This window comes from Agelaius phoeniceus, chromosome Z (assembly GCF_051311805.1).
Source record: "Agelaius phoeniceus isolate bAgePho1 chromosome Z, bAgePho1.hap1, whole genome shotgun sequence".
Classification (NCBI taxonomy): domain Eukaryota; kingdom Metazoa; phylum Chordata; class Aves; order Passeriformes; family Icteridae; genus Agelaius; species Agelaius phoeniceus.
Genome location: NC_135303.1, coordinates 89,664,699 through 89,675,969, shown reverse-complemented (window position 1 = coordinate 89,675,969; position 11,271 = coordinate 89,664,699). Strand labels below are relative to the sequence as shown.

Below are 11,271 nucleotides of genomic sequence, written 5' to 3'. Positions count from 1 at the left end.
TAGCAGGAAAGAGAAGAAGAAAAAGAAAACCCCACACTTCAGCATTTCTATTAATTTCATCCTATCTTTTCATCTCTGCTCTGGAAACTCTCTCTCTCTCTAGCAAGAAACTGAAGGTTTTATAGTGTCTTACATAATAAGGAGAAAAGACCTTGGTTTTACTTTTCAGCACAATAACTTGGTGCTTGCAAATTTCCCACTTCAGGTTAATTGTCTCTTCAGAACGCGTGACCCACACCGCCGACAGGCAGAATAAAACAGTTCTGTACACTTCTAATGGATTTATTTAGAAGGATGATGTGAGGAGCCAATTTACTTTTGATTTGTCCCAACCCTGGTTGTCAGAGGCCTGTAGGGGAGGTCTGCACGTCTGCCATGTCAAGGAGGCAGCCAGGAGAAGATGGAGGAAAACCTTGTCTCTGGGGAGACCTTTCCTGGCAGCCAGTTCATATCTCACATGGGACAGGCAGTCAGCAGGAGAATACCAAAGACACTGAATAAGTAAAAGTTAAGTCATGTTAAATTAGGGCATAGTGCAATTATATTGTATTAATTATGTTGTATTAATTGCATTATGTTAAGAGTTGGAAAGGTTATTAGAATGTTCTAGGAGAAGGGTCCAGGGTTTGGTGCAAGGGGGGTCTGGCGGGGCAAGGTGAGGTCAAAGAGGGATTGGATGGAAGATCTGACCAATCATTCGAAGCCCTGCAGAAACGATTGGCCCAGAATGAACGGCGTTAAAGACCAATGAGAAGCCTGGAAATGGACCAATCACCATGGGGATCAAAAATGGACCAATCCTGGACTTGAAGGTGGCTATAAATGGGGGGAGTTCAGTTGGGTCAGGGTTCTTTTTTATTGTGGAAACTTGTTTTCTTGGCAGAGCCCAGTGCACTTGGGGGTAGCGCACTGTTCTGGTTTTGGCTCGCTGTGTGGGTGCTTGGGCTTATTCTAGGTACTCCGTTCCCTGCAGCTATTTTAATAAATGAGAACCTCTTTCTCCAGAGAAAGTTTGGCCTTGTTTATATTCATAACGCTGAACCCTCCAGAGACACTCTGCAATTGATGGCAAAATGCCTCTACCAATGGACTGCAGTGGGATATTGGATTGGGCCATTGGTCTCCTGCCAGCAGGTGGACTTTGGGAGCAGCCAGGGGCATCAAAAGTGACAGCATAACAAGGTCTGGGGCTTCTGAGTCTTGCATTTTTGCCCTGGCCCCAGCCTGCCTTTGGCTCTCCTGCCCTTGCTGGTTCTTGCTTGCCCTTGTGTCTGTCCTGCCTCCCTGTGTCCCTGACCAACACCCTGCCTGATTCATCCCTGCATCCCTGCCTGAGTCACCTGCATCCAACCTTGCCCACCTCTGAGCCTGACCCAGGCCTCTGGACCTCCCTTGCCTCATGTCCAGTCGCTGTCACCACAGGAGTCATTCCCAGGCAGGCAGCGTGCAGAGCCCTCACCTTGTGGACATTGAGAACCCAACCCCTGGTGGTAAAGCCATTTTTTTCCCCTCTGTCTCCCCTCTCTCTCCCTCACATTTTTCTTCCTCATTCTTTGTCTTTTCTAGCCCTCTTTAGTAGCGTAACTCTATTTTATTTTATTTTTTTATATTTTATTTTATTTTATTTTATTTTATTTTATATTTATTTTATTTTATTTTATTTTATTTTATATTTATTTTATTTTATTTTATTTTATTTTATTTTATTTTATTTTATTTTATTTTTTTATTACCAATAAATGGTTCTCAAAAACAATGCTTGCCTTGTTTGGCTTAATTTCATTCCTGACTGTGGGAGACAAGAAATCCTGTTCACTTCAGCTCAACAGAAAGCACTCTGGGAAAGGTTGGGCTAACAGCAAGGTACAAGCCAGGTCCTGTAAGCAGAGATCAGGTTGTATGGCTGGCATGGGCGTGGGGCAGTGATTGGCTCGGGAGGTGCACGATCAGAGAGCTGATTGGGTAAAGGGACGCAGGAACAGCGACACTGCAGGACAGGGGCCAATGAGTGCTTTTGGGCTAAGTTTAGAACATGAAAGTGTTTATTTAGTTACAATAAACAATCTTCAAGATAAGCAACAGGTCCATGTGTTGTCTTAGCTCCTCATTGCTGTGCCTGACCATCTATTTTTAAAATAACTTCTCGCAATTCCTACAGTGCAACGTGACATTTTAATTGGTGGCAGCAGCAGGCAGGGCAGCCCCGGCCTAGGCAGACACCAGCAGCTCTGTTGACCTCACTGCAGATGCAATGACATGTAATGCCAGTGCAGTCTCACAGCCAAAAGATGACAGTAGCTTCTCACTGATCACCTGGAACATTGATGGGCTGGATCTAGGATATATGAAAGATGGAGCTAGAGGAATCTGTACTCATCTGGCGTTATACAGTTGTGTTTTTACAGGAAATCATCCCACCACATCTCTGTCTCCTCCAGATGAAATCAGGCAATTGCACTATTATTACAGGTAACATAGATGAGTATTTTACTGTCATCATGTTAAAAAAACGAAGAATGAAGTTACTGAAACACGAGATAATACCTTTTCCAATTGCTACCATTAAAAGAAACCTTTCAGTTTCACACGTGAGCATATCTGGTATTAAACTCTGCCTTATGACCTCTCATCTGGAGAGTAACACTCTAAGGAACGTGTAAAGCAGCTGCAACTAGTGTTAAACTAAATGCAGAAGGAATCTGAGTCCAACACTCTCATGTTTTGAGGAGATACGTGGTGGTTTTAAATAGCGTGGTTTTTGGTGAGGAGGAAAAAAAGGGAAAAAGCCAGCCATGGAAGTGATTTTTGCTGTGAATAGCTGCTAGCAGCTTCCTCCATGCCTGGCAAAACCAATCTCTGGCTACCTTTGAGAACAGGCACACAGCTAAGGCAATTAGAAAAGCTGCTAACACCTCTGTGATAACACATTTAGGAAAGACAGAAACCAGAGATACCACGGGAACCTCTCTTCCTCCCTTCCCTTGGAGTGGTGGTGGTGGTGGGTGCTGTTGGACCCATTCCCAGTGCAGCCATCCAGGCCCCCTTCTCGGAGGTGGTTGCTGGACCCCGTGCTGGTGCAGTCACCAGGCTGAGCCCCTGGGGGCTGTCCTGGTGCCACAAGGAGCCACATGGCCAGCACCATCGTGATGCAGGAGCAGCCACATGGCCAGGACTGCGCAGCTGAAATCGGTGCGACCAGGGTGGTGCCACGGCTATCTCAGCATGGCTCACAATGGACTTTATTTGCTTGGCTGTTTTTAGCCAGCTATGTTGCAGACAGAAAGACAAAAGTGGTGGCAGCAGCTTTTCTTTTTTGGCACTCCACATGAAGAAAAGGCGTGGAGTGAAGCCGGCAGCTGGTGCAACTTGCTCAGTGCCAGCAGGGACCACGCGATCAGCAGCGAGAGGCACAGCGATTCCCCAGTCTGGAGCCTGGATGAGATGAACTTCTCAGCGCTGCAGAACTCTATAAAATCTTTTCAATTTATAGGTAGAACTTGAGAGCAGATGAATCTACAGACACCAATTCTTTCCCAGATCCGAGAGAAAGAAAAGGTGAAGACACATGAGGAGAACACGGCGACCCTAAGGTCAGTGTGAAGGAGAGAGGGGGGAGGAGGTGATCCAAGCCTCAGAGGTGAGATTCTTCTGCAAGCTGTGGTGAGGACAATAATGCAAAAACTATTTCCTGTTACTCATGAAGTGCATGGAGGGATGCAGAATTCATCCACAGCCCATAAGAAAAGGGTGCTCACACTGGAATGTGTGGATGCTGAGAAGCTGTGATCTGGTGAGAGGCTTGAATGGAGAGAGAGAGAGAGATAACCTTCAGTTTCAGAGACAGAGGAAGTGGACCCTTGCTTTTATACCAGAACAGCTCATCCTTAAAAAGTGGACCCCCCTGAACTAATGACCCATGGAAAAACAGTTGTGGGAAGACTGTTTTGTGCCCATGGGAGGGGTTCATATTTTAGCATGGCAGGTGGGACTGCCATTTGTGAAAATTAAACCATGTTGGAAAAATTCACAAAGAACTGTCTCTTTGAGAGTTCTTGGAAAGAACATGACATAACAAAAGAGACTCCTCTCCCTAAGCCAACTGAAGAAAGATCTTTAGAAGTAACAAACTGACTAAAAATCCCATGTTTTGTTTCCCTCACTGTCAGTAGGAAGGAAAGAAAGGCTGGGGTGGAGGGAAATGTTATTCTAAAGGTTTATTCTAGTTCTCAGTATTCTTTTGTAATTCTGTTAATAATTTTTTCTTTATACCTTTCAAAGTTCTTAGCCTGTTTTGCCTTTAAAATGTTTTCTCCTAATCCTTATCTCACCCCATGAGTTTTCTTCCCTCCTCCTCTGCTCAACTATAGCAGAGGAGAATGAGTGAATGATTTTTCATGGGTGCACTAGTGTTTGGTACAGTGATCCACCTGCCCCCTTCCTGGATTTCTTAGAAGCTTTCAGAGAAAGACCCTCTTTGTCTGGCATGGAGTGGGCTAGGGACTGTAGTAGTAGTTGGTGTTTTACAATTGTTTTAATATAAAAGTTAGACCTACAATGTTAGTCAGTTATAATGGTTTCTCCCATGTACCCCATTTTGTTCCCTCAAATGGTTTGTCCGTAAGTTGTTTACCACAAAGTTTTCCTACCACTTATCTGCCCATCAGTGTGTCAGTCTCCCTGCTCCTCCCCTTATTCCCTTATAAGTCCTTGTCAATCCCAGTTGTACTGCCCCTTGCTCTTGTCAGTCTCTGTAGTCACTCCCTTTGTGTTCTTGAATGTTCTGTGTCAGTTAGCCCTGCTTCAATGGCTGATTGGTTTACAGGCTTCCTCCCTCCCCTGAATGAGCCCTATTGGTTACGTTAAGTGGTGTGTCCCATCCCTGAAATCCCCTCATTGGATGAGAGTTGTACCCACCCCTTGTACCATCCCCTCTTTAAAAAGGCTAGTTTTGTTCTTCTCTTGTGCCTGACCTCTTCTGGGAATACATCTCCAGTGGGTTTGATATGAGGGATCTTTCCCTGTTTCCTTTATCTTGGCTCCTTGTGTCTTGTTTCCTCGCTGTGCTACCCACGCCCCAGCTGCTGCTGGGAGCTGCAAACTCTCTCTAAGCACTGCCCCCCGCAGAGGTCTCAGGTGAGATCTGGGGGCAGCTTCTCTCCTGCGTGCCCACTGCCCACGGGATGTGTGCTAGCTGGTGACTCTCTACCCTGTGGCTGCAGCATACTGCCACAAGGGACCACTGGGACACTGTCCAAAGAGTCATAGGCTGGGTCTCAGCCTTGTGGGCAAAAGCCAAGTTCAAGCCAGGAAAGGAGAAATCTTGCATTTGTGTGGTGTTGGGTACTGCTGTATTTGCCACTGTACAAGAAAGGGCTGTTTGGCTTTGCCAGGAGACAGTGGCAATCGAGTTGCTGAAAGTGCTAGTGCAGATAACTGTGAGTCCGTATTGCAGATACTGCAAGTCCGTATTGCAGATACTGCAAGTCCATATTGCAGTCCTGCAGGGAAAGCTGGAGGACAGAAGGGTGCATGGTGACAATCTGCGGCACATTTTAGGGGACATGCTACTGATGGCAGCTGGCGTGCTGGTCCCTGCTATGATCATACCAAGCCCTGCTGTGGTGCCACACGCTGCCAGTCCCAGAGCTGCCAATCCTGGTTTAACTTAAGAGCGCCTATTAATAAATTAATATACTACATTTATACTGGAAAAAATAAAAACTGAATAATGCAATGGTAAAATTGAGGGAATAATTAAAATTAAATTAGACTGTACTAATACAATATATGATGAAATCAAGTTATGGGCTTGATAGCGGATTAAATTACTAGTCTTTGTTTTCTGCTGAATTTAAGAGAGGTGTTTTCCTTCCACAGGTGTTACACGAAGACTGTTGGCCCAACAGGTAAAGAAAGCAAATATCCTCATATATGGCTCTGGTAGTCTCTTAATAGATTTGCCTGGGAGAGATCTAACACACAATAATGGCAACTGAAATTAAAAATACCACAGCTCTTGTTTGATTTTAACAGTGCCTCCTTGTGGGAGTCGGCCAAGCTGAGGTAACCATAGACTTAAGGTCATGGGAATAACCTTTCTAATTAGGGTGAGGAGAAATGGCTGCTGGGAGTTCTTATGCTAATAGAGTTATTCTATATAGAAATAAGTTGGTTTTTGAGTTGCAGTTAATGATTGGTTGGTGACATTTGAGAGGAATAGCAGGTTTGTCTTTACAAACAAGATGTGGGTTTGCTGGTAGATAAAACTAGCACTGGGAGATAAAAGAAACAATGGGAAGGATTCCACTGATTGATGAATAGAAAAAGATACTTGCTTTTACAACTAAGATTTAGGTTTGCTGATAAATGAAATTAGACATTGAAAGATGAAAGAAACAAGAGGGAGGAAAAACCCCTAAATTCCGTAAGAATTAAAAATTAAAAGGGACAGTTACACATTAGAGGGAAATCTTCAGTATCAGGCGTATCGGGAAGTCTGTACCTCTCAAGTACCTCAGCCAATGGGGAAAGAGAGAAAGGAAATACGGCCAGGAAATTAGGATAAAAAGGGAGGCTGCGTCCTCAAAAATTTGAGAGACGCCAGGGGAATGCCCCATGGCCTTTCCCTTTATTTGAATAAAAGGATGTCTCCTTTTTGGACATAAATCTCTGATGTTTGTGGATTAATTTTCCTAATACATTTGACATGTACAGTTGTTTCTATTCTTTTCTATGATTAAACCTCTATCTTTAGATCTACCTTATATATTGTTGTATTTTTCCCATTTTTGGGTCCTTTGGAGTCAACCTCATGCCATGTGCAGCTTTTATTGGTTGTTATTTCATCTATTGAAGTTCTTTTGTTTTTTTGGTAACCCAATTGACCCATCCTTTTATTCGCCACACTGCTCCCAGTGTGTGAATAAAAGGATGGTCAACCTCCCACTGGTTCTGAGGTTGCGGAAGCCAAGACTGTGACAAGTGGCACCTGAACAGGGGCACTGATAGTCAGGATTCTCTTAGGATCATGTCAGCAGGGAGAAGCTGACCAGTAGGCCATTCCCTTTCTGGTGTGGAGTTTTCAAAGTCAGGTCTGGCAAGTGAATTGGTGGATTTGGGCATCCAGAGGAGCAGCGACCCATGGATACCTGCAGCGGAGACAGGTGAGTGGAAGGGGACACATCCACCCACAGTTAACCAGGGGAGCATATCCAACCCCAATCCAGTTCCGCAAGATGGGCTCAGGAATGTCAAACGTGGGACATAATGTATATGTACAATTTAAGTTACTTTTAGCAGCTCATGAGAAGGAATTACAGAAAAGGGAACTGAAAGCCATCATAAAGTGGGTCTTCTGTAACATCCTCTCAGTCCCTAATACATCTTCATGCCAGATTTTTGGGACTCGGTGGGGGTGAAGCTTTACAATTTAAAAACCAAGGGGGATTTCATGGCACTTTGCATGCTTCCCACCTTCTGTGCTATATTAGAAGTATTAAAATTGGAGGAAAAGCTTTGTGATCCCAGTTCCACTACCAGCTATTCCCAAACCAAGACTGCTCCTTGTCCTTCTGACCCTGGGAGTGGGACATGGGAGGGAACCTGTCTTACTGCATGAGCAAGTTATGACTACTCCGCCCTCCTGTGTCCTCCTCCTTCTTGCCCCTTGGACTAGCCTGGAGTGGGATACAGGGTGCAGAATAATGCTAGTGTGCTCAGATGAAGCCTGGGTAATACTGGTTTCAGTGCTACCATGTGTCCCTCTCTGCTTCCTTCACTCAGGGCCCGATGTTGCGGTTCATGTTTATTTGATTAAATTGCTGTTAAATGGTTCATTCTGTTTCCCTGCCATATTTTCCCCAAGTTGGTTTATCCCTAAGTTGTATCCTCCCTTAAACCTGTTCCTCAAGCTATTTTTCTCTGCCTTTGTTCTGGTGCCTTCCCTGCCCATCAAGGCAACCCTGCCCCTTTTTCCTGAATGTTCTCTGCCACTCTCTCCCTGGGCCAGTCCCTGACTGAAACACCCATTTAGAAATTCCCTAATATACGATGCCCCATTGGCCCATGTGACCTTTCCCTCTCCTTCTCCCATCCTGATTGGTCCCACATTGTAAGATTCAATCATCTTACTCTACCTTTGAAGTTTCCCTAATAGTTGATTTTTTGTATCCTGCAACTGTATTTAATCCCATGTACTGAGGTGCTTGAGGCTCTTTTGCCTTACCCTTTTCACCTGGAATAAACCTTCCCTGTGGAACCTCAAGACAAAGAGCCTCCTCTTTCTTCTTTTACCCAGTCCCTGCCGTGACTGTAACAGCATGCATTGTAGAGCTTGCAGCTCTGCAGGTTCAGCTGGGGGCAAACCCCAGTCCCCAGCTGTTCCCCACTCCCGGCATGGCAGCCAGAGTGCTCAGAGCTAGGTCAGGCTCTAGTGGGGTACATCTGCCCGGGACAGCAAAGGCCATGCCATCTTGGATGCTTCCCTTTCCATTCTCCTTCCTTCTCTATCATCCCAACTTCCCTCCTCCTCCACCAGACATCCTGCCATGCCATCTAACAACTGCCATTTTGTCATGTCCTCCACCTGAACTGACATTTTCCCCCAAGGCTCTTCCCTTGGCTCCATCCCTTCTGTTTTGGGCTTCACCTACTCTGGGCGAACTGGAACTGCTCCCACCATGGTTCCAGAACCACCACCCTCCAACATGGTGGTGCCCATGAGGCCTTAGTCCAGGCTGATGCCGAAGGTCAAGCACTGATACAACCACCCTACCAGCAATAAAAAGATCGTGCTAGTGTCTGGTTATTCTTCATTCTCCTCCTCCTTGGAAGAAGAGCCCTTCCAGATCCAGTGACTCCATCAATCCCTGGGAGAGGATCCAGACAACAGTGTTAAAAGAGGAGGACTGGGAAATGGTTTCTAAATTAACTGCTGCTCTGGTGCAATATAGAAGGGGAGGTTCAAATCCTAGATGGGAGCCAGTAACATATGGGGAAGTGAAAGAACTGTGTAAAACAGCTAAGAACTACAGGAGAGAATCACCTTATTTTAACAGAATAGTAGAGGCTACCTTCACTGCACATGTTTTAACTGTGGGGGCCAAGGAATCAGCCCACAAAGGGCTCAGTGCACTCCCCTGGAGGGCTGGCCTTTGAACCAGATACTTGCTAGTTAGGATGATCTCCCACCTTGTGAGAAGGTCTTTGCGAGTTATATGTTGACTTGTTATCAGTTTTGATACATACACCAGTTTTGATTTGTTACTATATCCCATTTGTTACCAGTTTTTCCCTACCCCTCTCCTTTCCTATATAAACCCCAGTTTTTCCCCTGCTGGGTGAGCTGCTGTCCCTGGCTCCCTTCACAGAGTGCCCTGCTTTCAATAAAGGCCTTCACTCTTTGGATTGCCACACAGTGCTCCAGTCCCTTTCTCTGCATCACCTAAAGAGCTGTTGCTGAGTTTGCTGCTGAGCTGGAAATCACTCCCCTGGCTGGGAACACGCCTGTGCTCCTGGGCCGTCTTTCTCAAGATGCTTCTTCAGGAATGTCATGGCACTCCTACCATCCACACCGCTGTGGCAGGCTGGGGTGTGGAGTCTGCTGCAGTGTGGGAGGGGACCACAGGGAGGAGGGGGTGGAGATGGCCTGGGAGGAGACTTCAGCTTATCAATCAACCATGGTCCACTCCCCAATTCTAGAAGGTTCTCTCCGCTTCCATTCCCGGTTGGGTCTCATTACAGGACCACCCTCTCTCTCCTTGATGTACCCCTTGTCACCCCACCTCAACTCCTCCCCTGACCCCCCTTCCCATTGGATACAAGTGTCTTGACCCTGCCTACCTTCATCCAGTTATAAACCCTGGCCCCACCTTGTTCTGGGCTCTGCCACTGGCCTCCCTTTGGCAGTGGTTGTGTCCCTGCCCCTCTCCTTGGCCCTCACCTTACCTGGACCCTCTGACCTTCCTGCAGTAAGCCCTGTTGGACCCACAGCCGAGCTGTGGTCAGAGTCCTCCTTCATCATCTGGTCATGCGTACATCTTGTCTTCTGGGCCTGAGAGCAAGGTGGGCTGGGGGAGCTGGTCACTCAGACCAAGAGGAGGAGGCAGCTCTCAACTGCACCTGCCCAGGAACAACACCGCAACCCCACACTGCAGCTCCCCTCTGGAGCCTGAGATTAAGACATCACGTGGGTGATGGAGCCCAGAGGCGGTGGAGGGCCATGGGCAGCGGGAGGGCTGCTGGTGGCGACTTCTGACAAGTGCATGGGGTTTCCAAGGCAGGGACCATGCGGGCCCGCGTGGGTGGTAGCATGCCAGAGGCATCCGGCACAGTAACATTCAGTGATTCTGACCCAACTGAGGGTGACCACGGCTGTTATAAATGAATTCACTTTCTTATGCAGAGTTATTAATAGTTGATTATTACAATGAACTATAGTAGATTATTAATATAGTAAGTTGTTACATAATTAATGTAATAAGTTAATGAGTTAAATATATGGTTATCTAAATATGAATAGAACAGAGAAGGGGGAGTAGTAATAAAGTGCAATAGTAAGAATCTTCTAGAAAAGTGACATCATAAAGTGATGACAGCAATTCGAATTACGGTTGGAGAGAGAGCCACCCAGTCAGATTGCTGTATTCCAAAATGATTGGTCAGGACTACACCATTTTATGGACCTATTAGCAATCAAGAAAAGGACCAGTTGGCAAGAGGATGCAGAGCGCACCAATTGAGTAACCCCAAGAGACTTTAAAAGCCCTGGGTGCAGAGCACCCGGGGTCTTTCAAGGGTACCTTGTGTCTAGAGAAACAGTTTGGTACACAGAACTGTTCAGTTACCTCTGGCTTGTTGCACAGGCCCTAGGCTTATCCTGGGACCTTGTCTTTTGTTGTTCTCAGTTTTAATAAGCAGGCACCTTTTCTTTTCAAAGTCATCAGCCTCCTTTTAATTTCATTTTGCCTGTTCATCACAATTTTCTGGGGGATCATCTGGGAGAGCCACACCCAGAGGCAGCCCCAGGAAGGACAGATTTGGGGAGATGCATCCAGCTGATTTCTTGGCCACCTGGATTTTGGATTTCTCTCGCACCAAAGAAGGGCTGTTGGCTATGCCCGAGGGGCAACAGAGGACACGACAACCCACACCTCAGGAGTCCTTCAAGAGGGAGCAGAGAGGGGCTCACAACATAGGTAGGTTTTGTGACTGGGGATGAGACATAAGTGGGGGGTACATGCATGTGGAGAGAGTGAGATGGGGACTGGTTAC

At 46.3% G+C, this 11,271-nt stretch overlaps 1 long non-coding RNA gene and 1 pseudogene across 1 annotated transcript; both read left to right on the top strand.

Annotated features, from left to right (window-relative positions):
* The first annotated feature begins 1,399 nt into the window (after positions 1-1,399).
* Positions 1,400-2,746, top strand: LOC129132721 (tyrosyl-DNA phosphodiesterase 2 pseudogene; annotated as a pseudogene).
* A 670-nt stretch (positions 2,747-3,416) lies between these two features.
* LOC143691883 (uncharacterized) lies at positions 3,417-7,561 on the top strand. The gene is made up of 3 exons (XR_013180041.1): positions 3,417-3,590; positions 5,878-5,906; positions 7,024-7,561. It is a non-coding gene; the product is annotated as an uncharacterized LOC143691883 (long non-coding RNA).
* Positions 7,562-11,271: the final 3,710 nt, after the last annotated feature.